The sequence below is a fragment of the Theropithecus gelada genome, chromosome 13 (genome assembly GCF_003255815.1).
Source record: "Theropithecus gelada isolate Dixy chromosome 13, Tgel_1.0, whole genome shotgun sequence".
NCBI classification, from domain to species: Eukaryota; Metazoa; Chordata; class Mammalia; order Primates; family Cercopithecidae; genus Theropithecus; species Theropithecus gelada.
The window spans coordinates 26969326-26984122 of NC_037681.1; positions in this window are offsets into that span (position 1 = coordinate 26969326).

The following is a 14797-nucleotide window of genomic DNA, read 5'->3' on the forward strand; positions in this document are numbered from 1 at the left end:
AACAAACGAACATGCAATAAATGAAGAAGAAATATTATGGCCAACTCACACATAGAAAAGCTTAACATCATTGCCAATCGAATAAAAACAAATTAAACCAATTGTTTATTTTTTCATCTAACAGATGAAAAAAGTTTATAAAGCACTACAATAATATGAAAAACAAGCATTCTCATATAATTTTGATAAAAGTGTAAGCTGGTAAAGCATTTATTGACTGCTAACTGTCAGTATCCATCAAATATTTAAATTCCATTTTATCTAATAATTAGACTTCCAGGAAATTGTCTTTAAGAATCTTGTTAAAAATGTAAAGTTTTAAGCATAAAGATATCATTGCAACTTTTGGTATCATGGTAAAGCACAATTATAAATGTCCATCAATGCAACAATGGCGAAATAAATTATGGTAATACTCTACCTTGGACAAATGCAGTCATGTAGCCACTAAAAATGAGGTATTCATATTGTACATGCTGATCAAAAAATGCATATTCACATTACTAGGTGAAAAAGCACGTTTTAGGGAAAAATTGTGCTTTATGTGTGTATTCCTATGAATGCCATGAGATATGTTTGCACATATGTTTATATGTGTGTATATGTAAATGTATACAATAGGTTAAAAATCTGCATTAAATGGGAGGGTCATGGAAGGTTGGGGGACTTTTAAGCTTTACCCGACATACACATGCACTGATGCAACTATGGGAGAACGTTTTAAATATTACTTGTGTAATAAAAACAAAAAGAGAAAAAAGGGAAATAAAACCAGCTTTGTTAATGAGATGTGTAGATTTACCAATTAAAGTTAGACATGTACTCTGCTCTATAAGGCCTTATCACCTGGAAGTCACAGTAAGAATTTTAATGAGAAGAAAAGAATGCATCAAAGAGCAGCCTTACTTGATGTTTTCTTTCCTTCTTCTCCATTTTCATGTTTGTCTTCTATCTTTTATTATCCTCTCTCTCCACAATATGTAAATGATCTCAATGTGTACAGGACTAGGCATTCATTAAAGACTAATTAAACAAGATGCTTGCCTCTATGGTGCTTACTGGCAATTTTGAAAAAAAATTAATTACAATTAGAAAAATATCAAATATTCTATTAAGAAAAAACAAACTTGAAGTCAACCTAAATGCCCATCAATGATGCATTGGATAAAGAAAATGTGGTACATATACACCACTGAATACTACACAGCCATAGAAAAGAATGAGATCATGTCCTTTCAGGGACGTAGATGGAGCTAGTAGCCATGATTCTCAGCAAATTAACATAAAGCAGAAACAGAACATCGAATACCACACGTTCTCACTTTCTAAGTGGGAACTAAATGATGAGAACATGTGGACTCATAGAAGGGAACAATACACACTGGGGCCTGGCTTGGAGGTTGGAGGGTGGGAGGAGGGAGAGGATCGGGAAAAACAACTAAAGGGTACTAGGCTTAACACCCCAGTGATGAAGTCATCTGTACAACATAGCCCCATGACACAAGTTTACCTATGAAACAAACTTGCACTTGGACCCCTGAACTTAAAGCAAAAGTAAAAAAAAAAAAAGAGAGAGAAACCAAAGATGTTTCAGTGAGGGAAACTGCCTTGGAGATCATGATGGAGGTCACAGCTCTTAGGACATGATGATCAGTAAATTCATTCCTGAGAAGATAGTGTATCCATTTTGAGGATGATATAACAAATCACCTCAACCTTGATGGCTTAAACAGAAAAAAAATTATTCTTTCACAGTTCTGAAGGCAGAAGTCCAAAATCAAGACATCAGTAGATCTCTCTGAAGACGCTACAGGACCACCCAGCCACAGCCTCTCTCAGGCTGCCAGCATTCCTTCTAGGGGCCCCATCTGCACCTCTACCGCCATCTTTATGTGACCTCATCCATGTGCATCTTCTCTCTCTTATAAGGAGACTTCCCTTGGTTTTAGAGCCCACCTGGATAATGGAACATGACCTCATTTTGAGATTCTTAACTCATTTATATCTGCGAAAACACTTTTTTTCAAGGTCCCATATACATGTTCTCAGGGCTAGGACATAGACATATCTTTTGGGGGCATAATTCAACCCACTGAAGAGAACATTTAAATTAAGAACTAAACAGAATGTAGAAGACAGCTGTTGTGAAGGGCTTGTTTGTGTGCACATGTGCGTGTGCTGGGGTGGCCTTCAGGCAGATGGGGATGCTTCCGTTCAGCTTCTCTGTTGAGCAGAGAAGGGAGGACGTGACAGACCATGAAGGAGGCTGTTGCCCTGCCCAGATGAAAGATGGTGATCATGAACTGGGGAAGGAGTCAAGATAATCATAAGCAGAGGCATTTGAGACATAGTTCTGGCAGCAAGCCTTTCTAATGCTTAAAGATGGAAAGGAAGAAAGAGGATAAAGTCAAAACTGATACCCCAGTTCCTCACTTAAGCTGTGACCTGCAGAATACAGGCAAACACAGCACTGGTGGGAAGTACAGTGAGGGGAATCAAAGCTCACTTTGGCTACAAAAATACAGGCCAGGCTTAGCAAACCAGCAAATTAGGGAAGCAATGTAATTGCAACCAACAGGAAAGATGAATACAGTCTAATTACTTAAAGACAAATTTAAAATAAAAATCGCAAGCAATTAGTGAATGAAAGACTTTGACAATTCACAAAAGCAAAAATACAATTGGCAGATTGCATGTGCAAACACATTCAATGTCACTCCTAATAAAAGAATGATACACAAAAAATATTTAATAGTCTCTTCCTACATTAGCAAGCGTTTTTATAATAACACACACACAATGATGATTGGGATGGGATAGAAAAAAAAATGAACACCTTGTTCTATATTAACTCTGGCATTTGGCACAAACTTTCTGAAGGCTATTTGACCCAATGATTCTGCATTTCCAAATCTACTTTCAATCAAATACTCAGAAACGTAATCAAGAATTTCTGAACAAAGATATTCTCCTCAACATCAAGAAGACTCAGAAAGACCTTCATAGCAATATCAGAGACATAGTTAAATAAATTATGAAGTGGCATACATTGGAATATTATGTAGCATTAAAATACATTGTAAAAGGAATTTTAGATGACGTGGGAACATTTCATAAGTTTTAGCAAAACAAAGTAGAATGTAAAATTTTAGGTATAAACTATGCCCAGTATTTAAGAAGTGCATCTGCGAAATACAGGAAGAAAGCATGCCAATATGGTAACAATGGTGACTTCATTGTATTTTTTTTTGTAATTTATTAATTTTCTTCAATGAAAAATTACAGCAAAAACTGGGAGGAATGGTCTCTCACTCTTTTAAAGATTTGTTGTGGGTATGATTTTTACAACAACTGAAAATGGTATAAAGGTGAACTCCCCACCAGAGTTAGTCTTTTTGTTTATTTGTTTTTTCCTCTCTCAGGTTTCTTTGCATTAAAGACAATTTATAGGGCCAGGCCTCCAACCCTTCATAAGGCCTGGAACTTCAGCCTTCCTTCACCACCCCTTCTTCCTTCTACCTTCTGTACAAACAACTCAACCACTTCAAGCTCTAAAGAGGAAAAAAAACTTAATTGATAAAACAACAAACCCTGAAAATCAAAAACTACTGCCAGTGATCTTGTCTTCACAATGTTTTATTCACAACGATTTAACTGGATTTTAAGACTATACTCGATCATAGAAAACCTTTAATTTACTTTGCTTATAGACAAAATTGAAGAATGGGTATGCCAACTCCATGGTTGGGAAGGAACTATCAAGGAAAATGAAATATGTGCACTGTCCCAATGTTGTCTCTTAATGAATTTGGATAGACCAAGATTCTGCACAAGATTACTCTCTATATATGAATGCTAGCTGAGTAGTGTAGGTGGAATTACAGTTCCTTCTATGTAAACTTTTGTTTGCTATGGAACTTAACTCTCATCTTTCTACTGTCTTGGTTTCTATCTCTCACTAACTCCTTTCCAAACCCCTCTGTGAAATATAAAACATTTCTCTATACACTCAAATGATTTGGATGCTCCCTTTTATTCCTCCTACTCTCATCTGAACTTGGTTCCTACTCAGGTCCTCTCACAGGAGTGGTCTGGGATTTCCCTTCACCGTTGTCCTAGATCTCATCTTCACCTTGACATCACATGGATCACCAAAGTCTTTGGAACTCATATTCTCCTTTCTCAGTATACTCGCTTAGCTTATGCGATAGTAGTAATTGTTGCCACCTTGAATACCTAAAACGTCTTTATTCTGTCCTCATATTTGATTGATTATTTCTCTGAGTGTCAAATATAAATGGAAATACATTTTTCTGGGAATTGTCAAGGCATGATTCCTTTTTTTTCCCTAGTTGTTTGTGTTGCTGTTGGAAAGTCTAGCGACATTCTTTATCCAAAGGCTCTTTAAGTTACATCTTGCTTTTCTCTCAGATAGCCTTTAGAATCACAGACACCATCTCTAGTGTCTGATATGTCATGATACTATAACTCAGTACAACCTTTTTCCTTCCATTGTGCTAGACATTGGGCGAGACCTTCCAATTTCAAAACTTATACCCTTGTTTCTGCGATGTGGTCTTCAAACATTGCACTGAAGATCTTCTCTTCTTTTTATTTGATTTGTCTGTGAACCCTAGTATTTGGATGGTACATCTTATAGGCAGAGACTTTAATTTTATTCACTTTTATATTCTCTAACTCTTGGTCTTTTGTTCAATTTTCTGGGAAATTTCCTAAAATTTGTCTTCCGTTTCTCCTACTGAATTACTACATTTTTAGTTCAAAGAGTTGTTCTTGATTCCTCGCTTAATGTCTCTGATTTATGGAAATGAAAAGAAGCAGTCAGCTTGGGAGTGTTAATGCCACTTCTCTCTTCCCCAGAAGTTCTTCTGCTGTTGATCTAGGAGTACCTCAGACCTTGACGAATCTTCAAGGACTTATCTCCCACCATTTCTTGCATGAAACAAGGCAGAAAGTTTGAAGACTGGCAGATTTCACAAATCCCCTTTCTAAAGGGTCTGCCTGCGGATTTACACATTCTGCTCAATCCTGCTCCAAAAGTCAGAATGAGTGGCAGACAGAACAGAGCTCACCTTATGTTGTTGGACCTCAAGTTTGGACTGGAAGAGTCACTTACCACAGATTGATCTAATTTCTTTAATGAGAGTCATGCCAAATACCTTAGCTAAATATATCTTATTTAAACTCCTTGGGCAAAGGGGACTAGATCAAGTGTGGGCTGTGGAATAAGGAATTAGATGCAAGGAATTAGTTCTAGATTATATTAGCAAAGATTGGGATAAAAGGACCTTTAACAGTAGAAAAAAAAATCATCCCCCAAAAAATACTGTCCCTTAGCATCAGAGAGCAGCCAGTAGATTGATGGTTAGCTCAGGAAAAGAACGTTCAAACATGCCCTCTCTCCCCTGAATTCCAAATCACTGCTCCTCAGACACTGTGGTTCTAGGGAGATAAGCTGACCTCGATGACCACAGAATAGAAATAACGTGACTCCTCAAGCCATTTAGCTTTACTCTTCAGACTGTTTGGCCTCTCCTTTCCTATCTTCTTCTTGATTTGGATCATTGTCAGTACTGTAGATGATGATGATGATGATAATTTGAGCACACACAATACACCAGGGCCTCTGAGGTAGGGTATTTATAATATTTCAGTTAATTCAGAAAATAGCCTATTTGCAGTAGACAATATTACATCTATTTTATAAGTTATAACCTGAAGTTCTAAGAACTTAAATGACTTATTCATAGTCACTCACTACCTTATTTTTAATATATTCCAAACTATCTTTGTTTCCACTTCCAAATCCTCAACCCTATCTATAATTGAAAGATAACAAAGTAGAAGATTAATGGGAAACAACGCATCCAGAATAGCTAAAAACTTAAAAAATAGATTTTTTAAAAACTACAATTTTCTATCTCTACACTTCAGAATCCATTTCACTGAGTCTGATCCTCATTTAATGTGCCTCCTGCTGGAGTAAAAAGCGGAGAATTGGCATTGTAGATTAGTCAAGATGATAGCTCCCTATAGCCATGAAAGCCTCCTTTATTGGGAGAAATAAAAGGAAAATGACCCAAAATCACAACCCTAGAATTATAACCTTATTCAAAAGCTATAAAGCACTACCAGCTATCTGTTAAATTCACGCATACTTAAAAATTCAATAATGACCGTGTTGTGAATACTAACTTCAAAAAATCATCAGACTTGTGTATAAGGAATAATTTTTCTTATGAAAGGGAAAACTACACGGCACATTTTGCAGTAGATTAGACATGTATTTCTACCAAGAGTTTCCAGAATATTCTTGATTTACAACAGCTTATTCTATTGCCAGAGCATAACACAAATTTTAGATAAAATATATACATATGTGGTTACTATAATTTTAAAAATTGAAGATCTTTTTTATCTTTGAACACAAAACATCCCAATCAAGAGAAAGGGACACATTGTTACCTTCATTTTCATGTTAAAGAGACAGGCAGAAGGAAGTTAAATTGCTCATTTAGGGCGTTTGCAGGAGCAGTAGAAAGTAGAAAGCCTTTCTGTTGGCCTGTCAGTGTTTTATCCACCACAGTACACCCTGTACACAAATAGAACAGGCTATAATGAAGTGAGATACTGATTTGGGGTTGTGGAATTTAAAATATTGCCTTATCCTCACATTGAGCATAGAAATGATCAAAACCATACTTGTGAAAGCATCTTTGCCTCTATTCTTCCATTTACTTCTTAGCCTCCAGGGTAATATAATCAGACACCAGAATTAAAAGATTGAAGAAGGCATGGATAGAGGTCATCACTGAGCAAGTTTATAAAGTAACGAAAACATGAAGCTAGTTAAAGTCTGTTATCTTCATGTAACAAAATAATTTGATTGTAAAAGTGTACATCATAAGATTGAAATTTGATATAAAATTTGATTGTTTTTATTCCTATGTTAAAATATTAATAAGAAAGAAATTAATCCACAGAAACCTAGAGCAGAAAAAGGTCAGAACGCTCCTGGCTTTACATGGGAAGACACAGAGACCTGTAAACGTGCTACTTAAGCTCGCGGTACCACCCACTAGAGGAGAAGGGGAACTCATAAACAAAGGAAGGAAAGTGTGTTTTCTTTTTATTCTGGTTATCCTAAATAAATCCCAAACCGGAATGAGGAGTGGGTATATTCAAGACTCAAATGCAGACAAGAATCTAGAAGTTAAAAATGCCTGAACTTGTTATTTGAAAATGTTAATAGCTGATAAATGATGCCGTTATATTTCATGTTGCATTTTGGAAAAATGAGCATTAGAGGGCAGGTAGTTAACCCTGCCTGTTTAAATATCTTAAACCTATCTTTCTCTTTCTTATCATATAATTATTCATTTTTAAAGACTTATTTTTTTCAATTTCAAAGCCGCACACCTGTAAAGTCTATGCTTAGAAACTTACCTTCAACAAGGGCCTGAAAAGGCTGTTGTGTTGGGGATGCACAAAACTAAAATTACTATACCATGTAACAGGCATAAGAATATGAACGGCGCTCCATGGCACAGCATACGTACTTGAAATCAGGACTGCAGGAGGAAAATCCAGACCTACCATGGACAACATAAATTCCAAGTCTCTTCCATCTTTGTATTGCATGTCCTTACCTGTACTGAAATTCAAAACAGAGGCTGTTTCTATGCCTTTGTCTCTGAGCTAAGTATGCCATGTCAGAATTACTGGTAATTGGAGCCACAGGCTTTCTGAGCACAAGACAGAAGGATATAGAAACATGCAAATCGCCTCTGTAATTCTTCAGCTCCAATCTCATCCCTGCCAGAGAAAATACATGGTTGCACCAGCAGTGTTTTTACTAGAGGTTGTGTAATTAAATATTCAATGGTATTTGCCCAAGCCTGCTGCCATTTTCCTCCATAACAAAAACATATAAGCTGTCTTCTTTACTTTCCCCCCTTCCTTTTTTCCTTTTCTCTCTTTCTTTCTCTCTCTCTTTCTTTCCTTTATTCTTTCTCTCTTTCCTTTTTTTCTCTCTCTCTCTCTCTCTTTTTCCTTTCTTCCTTCCTTCTTTCCTTTTCCTTTCCTTTCTTTTTTTCCTTTCCTTTCTTTCCTTTTTCTTTTTAAGCAGACGATGCTTTATGTTCAAGCAAGGGTCTGAAACTCTAGGATTCCATACCAGGGAGCACAGGACCCACAGGGCTCCAGCACAAAATCATAAGCAGTTTTCTATCTGAGAAAGAGATAGAAAGAGCAGCCAATGAAGACTTTGGAGGGCACAGAAACACATCATCTAATGAGGCTGTCTCTAAAGCACAGCACACTAAGCCAACTCAGACTGCTTCAGGCCGATTTTGGGTAAAGGTCCAAGCTCTTGCCTCCCACTGCCCCACAGGCAGCTACTGAAACAACCAGTCCTACATCTCTGGGATCCTTGAATGGGGAGATTGTATTTCAGCCCATTGTTTTGTGTGGACACTTATTAACCCGGCTGAATTTACAGCAGGGGATTGCACTCAATATCTATTGATTAGCAGTCAGTAGTGCAGTAATCCTCCTGCTCTGATCAATGCAGGCAGCAGAGCAGGCCTCCCAACCCACCAGTGCCCTTTTCCCGGCCATTGATATGCATGTCGGGATGTGAGAGAGGCTGCAGGGAAGGTGAGCTGCCCTGTTAAGTGTTCCCAGTTATTGGAAATTCCTGGTAAGTGGTCGCTGCCTCTCTGGTTATCTCTTGATAACCCTCTGCCGGTTCTGAGCAATGTTCAGTAACTTTTAACAAATAACAGCATTGTAGGAGACAAAAGTGAAATACTCTGGCCATCATTCCTGAATTACAAATCATAATAACCCTCTGGCCAGGTAGAATTTGACACAGCCCACTTCCCAGTTCTTAAATCTTTCCAGTATCTGTGACACAATGAAACATTCTACAAATGTGGTTTCATTGCTGAACTAGATTCCATACATTGCTATTTTTACTATTAAAGGGATTGCCTTTGGCCTGTTTGTGTTGTGCATTCATTTTTCATTAAGGAAATATAACTGAGATGTAATGATTTCCTGTACTTTATATCGATATATTTTTTCTTTTACTAGTCCCTAAAACAATTAAATTTATTGATATGTTTAAGAAACCAGTCTGGGAACTCTTGATATTTTTAAAAAATACATTAGACAAAAGTCTTCCAAATATAGTCAGTCTTTGTAAAATTGTGGAGCTAAAATATGTTAAAATAAAACAAAGTATAGCAGTGGAAAATCTCTGTGTAATTGTTGAAGATCCATTATTGATGCAGTCTGGCTTCTTGGAGGTAAGATTAGCATTTCCACTCATTTACAAAGTCCGCCTATCACTTTCCTATATAAAAGGGTCCATCTCCTCTCCATACATAGGTGCACTTAGACTAGAAGTTTTAGAAGGAGAAAATGTGTGATCCTGACTCTTGTAATCAGGATCCTGCAGCGCTCTCTTCAGAGGGCCTGCAGCTGCACCTGCCACAGAGGAGAATGGCCTGAGTCATTCCCTCCCTGACTGCACTCGGAAGCTTCTCCCTCCCCACCCCACCACGGTGCACACACTCCCTTTTATGATGGGTGAGCTTCTGAAATCACACATTCCATATATTTCTTTCCAAATCTTGGCTACATAAAATGGATTAAACTGAGTACCGATATACACCCTAATCCCATACACACATGCACACAAACTATACACACATCTACCGCACTTACAGGCACACACACACCACACACACACACACACACACACATACAGAATTCCTTGCCAGAGAAAGAATGTCATTAAAATATTTTTAACATATAAAGGGAAATTATTAAAACACATTAAAATACTATAAGCTTTGTTTCCATATATTTGGCACATAGATGTAAAATTGTAATGTGTGCGTACATATTCTTTCAATGGTATAATCAGATGTAGTTATAATTAAAATGGAGAAGCTCAGCTCACAGAGGCATTCAGTGTACTTTCTACAAGGCTGTAGGAGTCTCGAGTCTTTTCAGTAAATTAGGAGAGTATATGCACTCCAAAATTGAAATGGAACTCAAAAAGGCGAATTTGTTTATTTCTATTTAAAAGTACACATTTTGTGGCTGGCAAGATGGCTGAATAGGAACAGCTCTGGCCTGCAGCTCCCAGTGAGATCAATGCAGAAGGTGGGTGATTTCTGCATTTCCAATAGAGGTACCCGGCTCATCTCACTGGGACTGGTTAGACAGTGGGTGCAGCCCACGGAGGGCGAGCCAAAACAGGGTGGGGCATCGCCTCACCCCGGAAGCACAAGGGGTCACGGAACTCCCTCCCCTAGCCAAGGGAAGCCCTGGGGGACCGTGCATGAGGAACAGTGCATTCTGACCCAGATACTACGCTTTTCCCACAGTCTTCGCAACCCGCAGATAAGACCAGGAGATTCCCTCAGGTGCCTTCACCACCAGGGCCCTGGGTTTCAAGCACAAAACTGAGTGGCCTTTTGGGCAGACACTCAGCTAGCTGCAAGAGTTTTTTTCATATCCCAGTGGTCCCTGCAATGCCAAGTGGTCTAGCTCAGCAGATCCCACCCCCACAGAGCCCAGCAAGCTCAGATCCACTGGCTTGAAATTATTGCTGCCAGCATAGCAGTCTGAAGTCAACTTGGGATGCTCGAGCTCGGTGGGGGGAGAGGCGTCCACCATGACCAAGGCTTGAGTAGGCAGTTTTCCCCTCACAGTATAAACAAAGCCGCTGGGAAGTTCTAACTGGGCATACCTTACTGCAGCTTGGCAAAGCTGCTGTAGCCAGTCTTCCTCTCTAGATTCCCTCCTCTCTGGGCAGGACATATCTGAAGGAAAGGCAGCAGCCCCAGTCAGGGGCTTATAGATAAAACTCTCATCTCCCTAGGACAGAGCACCTGGGGGAAGGTGCGGCTGTGGGCACAGCTTAGCAGACTTAAACATTCCTGCTTGCCACCTCTGAAGGGAGCAGCAGATCTCCTAACACAGCAGTCAAGCTCTGCTAAGGGACAGACTGCCTCCTCAAGTGGGTCCCTGACCGCCCTGCCTCTTGACTGGGAGACACCTTCCAGCAGGGGTTGATAGACACCTCATACAGGAGAACTCTGGCAGGCATCTGGCAGGTGCCCCTCTGGGATGAAGCTTCCAGAGGAAGGAGCAGGTAGCAATCTTTGCTGTTCTGCAGCCTCTACTGGTGATAGCCAGGAAAACAGGGTCTGGAGTGGACCTCCACCAAACTCCAGCAGACCTGCAGCAGAGGGGCTTTACTGTTAGAAGGAAAACTAATAAACAGAAAGGAATAGCATCAACATCAACAGAATAAATAAATAACGTAAATAAATCAGCAAGCAAAAGACAAATAATGCTATTTAAAAAGGGGCAAATGGCATGAATGGAAACTTCTCAAAAGAAGACATTTAAGTGGCCAAAAAACATATGACAAAATGTTCATCATCATGAATCATCAGAGCAAAGTAAATCAAAACCACAATAAGATAGCATCTTATACCAGTCAGATGGCTATTCTTAAAAAGTCAAAAAACAACAGGTGCTGGAAAAGCTGTGGAGAAAAGAGAATGCTTATACACTGTTGGTGGGGATGCAAATTAGTTCAGCCACTGGAAAAGCAGTTTGGAGATTTCCCAAATAACTTAAAACAGAGCTACCATCTGACTCAGCAATACCACTACTGAGTATTATACCCAAAGGAAAATAGATCATTCTATCAAAAAGACACATGCATTTATGTTCATCACCTCATTATTCACAATAGCAAAGACCTGGACTCAACTTAGGTGCACATTAATGGTGGATCGGGTAAAGAAAATATAGTACATATATACTATGAAATACTAAACAGCCATACACAAGAATGAAATCTTATCCTTTGCAGCAACATGGAGCTGGAGGCCAACCCTAAGTGAATTAATGCAGGAATAGAAAACCAAATACCACTCTGTTCTCACTTATCAGTGGGACCTAAACATTGAGCACACATGGATATAAACATAGGAACAACAGACACTGCAGACTACTAGAGGGTGGAGGAAGGGAGCAGTGCATGCCTGGAAAGTAACGATCTGCACATGTTCCCACTGTATCTAAAATAAAATTTGAATTAAAAATATAAGCTACAAAATGTGCTAATTTAAATTTTACATATATTATCAGAACTCGACAATAAGCAGAGCAATTTTTTAGAACTTAGACCAATCAAATGTTACTTTTCAGAAAGGTGTATGTTATCGCTGATGTTGTTTAGAATTGCCAGCATATGTTGATAGTGAAAAGAAGACTGACATTTTATTCCTGATTTAAGTGTTCTGTAAACAAGGCTGGTATTGCCCTAATGCCTGCTGTCACTGCCCACAGTTGGCATGCTACTCCAATCAAGAGAGGATGAATCACAAAATAATATTATTGAATGCTGAGCAGACTTGCTGTCCCCTTAAAGTAGCTGCCATCATTTCATGTGGGGCCAGGGAGTCAGGACAAAAGAGCAGCTCTCATGGATATGTCCCTAAGGACCACTAGAGCCTGTGATACCATATGCCTTCCTATCCTGCTTGACTGGTCTACCTGGGATGCACTTAGCCAAGGAGACATAGACAGTTATCCTTGCATATAGGGACCCTGTAGATGGGGTCCAGGGTGTCACAAAGAGCTGCCACCATTCAATTCTGTAGGACCTACTAAAGTCCTGGAATGACCCACATTAATCTCATTGTTAGGAGCTTTAAGAAAACTCTTGAAAGGACTTGATATGGTTTGGCTGCGTCCCCACCCAAATATCATCTTGAGTTGTAGTTCTCATAATCCCCGTGTGTTGTAGGAGGGACCAGGTAGAGATACTTGAATCATGGGGGTAGTTTTCCCCATCCTGTTCTCGTGATAGTGAGTAAGTTTGCACAGGACCTGATGGTTTTATAAAGGGCTTCCCCCTTGGTTCGGCTATCATACTTCTCCTTCCGGCCACTATATGAAGAAGGATGTGTTTCCTTCCCCTTCTGCCATGATTGTAAGTTTCCTGAGGTCTTTCCAGTCCTGCAGAACTGTGAGTCAATTAAACCTCTTTCCTCTATAAATTACCCAGTCTCAGGCACTTCTTTATAGTAACGTGAGAATGGACTAATACAGGGCTTCATTTTGTGCCATATACCTAGGGATGTTCCAGAAATGTGCAGTGATGATGATGACGATATTATGCCACTGCTGGCAGACATCACAATTTGAACTCATTTGAACAGTCTGCATGGAGGAGCAATTACATACTGAATGCGATGTTGCCGGGCACTGTTCTAAGTGTTTTATCTATTTTAACATTTTATATTTCCAGTAACCCTGTGAAGTAGACACTATTTATATCCCCATTTTCAGATGAGAAAACTGACCTCCGAGAGGCCAAATAACTTGTGCAAAATCATGCAGCAAATAAATAACTGAGCCAGAATTCAAACCAAGGAGTCACCTTCCAAAGTCCAAACTCTTAGTCAGCCTGTTCTGCCATCCCCCTAAAGTGGTCTGTGGTAATGGTCAGATATTGCCTTCACGTATCACATGGAGAAAGCCTTGATGTACCTCATCTTTATGAAATAAAAGTTGTGTTTGCTGTTAAATTACTTGTTTGTTGGTTTGCTTATTCATTATTTATTTATTTTTAGTGCCTGGTATAAAAGCCTCTTTAGCTACGTAAAGTGTATTCTTCCAATGAGAATTTCTTCTATAGGAAGGAAATGACACCTACTATGAAAACCTACTATATGTCAGATTCTGAGTCAGGAGATTTGCCTATGTCATTGCATTTAATTATCACAGTTCCGTAAGACAGATATTTTGAATGTCTCCCTGTTTTTTTCATCAGGAAAACCAAAATGCAAAAAAGTAAGTCATTTGTACAAGGTTTCTGTAGCAGGTGAAAAATAGATATGAAAATTATATTCAGTTTTTTTGGGGGCAAAAAATTTAGGTTGCTGTTATACGAACTCACAGCTCTGAGTGAGACGGTACAGACTGTAGCCCACACTGTTCATGCGCATCAGTTATCTCCAAAACCTGGCCACTGAAGCACAGCCTCCTTGTCAGCAGCATCAGGCTATTCTTTCAAAGACTCCACTGCAGATTAGACCACAGTGGAAAGGTCCAACCCACGGGCAGCCTAGCTGCAGGCCAGCAGGGGACCCACGCAGTGTCCAACTTGAAGGCCACTGCCCACCAGGTCTTACAGTAATTAGTAAAGGCAAATAGATAAAAACTTACTGCAATATTGCCACCAGTGGCAAAGATTTGAATTAGTTGTAGTTACGGGCAGCAAATCCATATGAGCCTGCAGCAACTGCAATTCTTGCCTCCTAAGAAGAAATAATTTGAGGGGCATAAAGTAGAAAAAGAAACCTAGGCAAGTTTCAGAGCAGGAGTGGAATTTTATTCAAGAGGCCTTAGAACAGGAAAGAAAAGGAAGTTCACTTAGAAGAGACCCAACTAGGGACCGAGGTTCAAAAGAGGAAAAAAGAAGAACCTTTAACCTTGATCCTGGGACTTTATAGGCTTGCCTCTTTCCCATGATTCCTCCCTTAGGGTGGTCTTTCCACAAGCGCCGTGCTCTCCTTACCCTTTATAACTGAGCATGTACAGTGTGTTTAGGGAGTTATATGCATGCCCATCTGAGGCTTTCTTCTTGTTTTCCCATGGAGTATATCCACAAGATCATACTTCGTCATTTTTGTCTCTTAATTGTGCATGGCCAGGAAGTTGCTTCTCCCTGGGCCTC